The sequence below is a fragment of the Peromyscus californicus genome, unplaced genomic scaffold, assembly GCF_007827085.1.
Source record: "Peromyscus californicus insignis strain IS unplaced genomic scaffold, ASM782708v3 Scaffold_21__1_contigs__length_65335640, whole genome shotgun sequence".
NCBI classification, from domain to species: Eukaryota; Metazoa; Chordata; class Mammalia; order Rodentia; family Cricetidae; genus Peromyscus; species Peromyscus californicus.
In genome coordinates this window covers 48,875,425-48,876,209 of record NW_026294514.1, presented here as the reverse complement: position 1 = coordinate 48,876,209, position 785 = coordinate 48,875,425, and the positions used below count along the sequence as shown (strand labels likewise).

General features: G+C 28.9%; 1 pseudogene; it reads left to right on the top strand.

The window, feature by feature from the left end:
* The first annotated feature begins 223 nt into the window (after positions 1-223).
* On the top strand, positions 224-324 carry LOC128118062 (uncharacterized; annotated as a pseudogene).
* The last annotated feature ends 461 nt before the right edge of the window (positions 325-785 follow it).

The window sequence follows — 785 nt, the reverse complement described above, 5'->3', positions numbered from 1 at the left end:
GACAGAAAAGTGGAGGAATAGACAGAAAGAGAGACAAATCAATACAAACCTTCCTAGGATAAAGTATGATGTTCCTCACCTTCTATAATTATTACTAAATATTAGTAGTATGAATGAAAGTTTACATAACTAAATGAAGTAAATGTAAAATCAGAGTCTCTTAATTGATTGATTTAATAATTTTATGTGAATGCCTAAAAATCACTTATTTTGAGAAATAACTGTAGCTAGAGCACATATATTAAAATTGGAATGATACAGAGAAGATTAGCATGGCCCCTGTGCAAGGATGACACGCAAATTCGTGAAGCGTTCCATATTTTAAAATTTTATAAGTCTTCCTAAATGTTTGTTTCTGCTCTTCTCTAAAAATTTAACACTATTGGTCTTCTAATAGTCCCAGTTCAATTAAAATTTAAAGCTGACTTTGGAGTTGGAGAATGGCTCTCTCCTTCTTTAAACTCAAGCATGTTGTTAAAAGGAATATGCAAACTCCCTGTATCATGCCAGAGGAAAAGAGCCATCTTCTGCTATGGGACAGGAGAAAAGCCAAATTAATTAAGGGACTATTCTATTGCTAATATCAACTCTTTGATTCTATTCTGATTCTTTAAACTTTTCTTAAAGTATGAACTTTGTATCAAAATTTACAAGATTGAATATATATATATATATATATATATATATATATATATATATATATATATATACATTTTAAACTTTGTTAAGATATGAATGGTCATATAGAGTACTAACTAATTCTAGAAAAAAGGCTTCAATTAGCT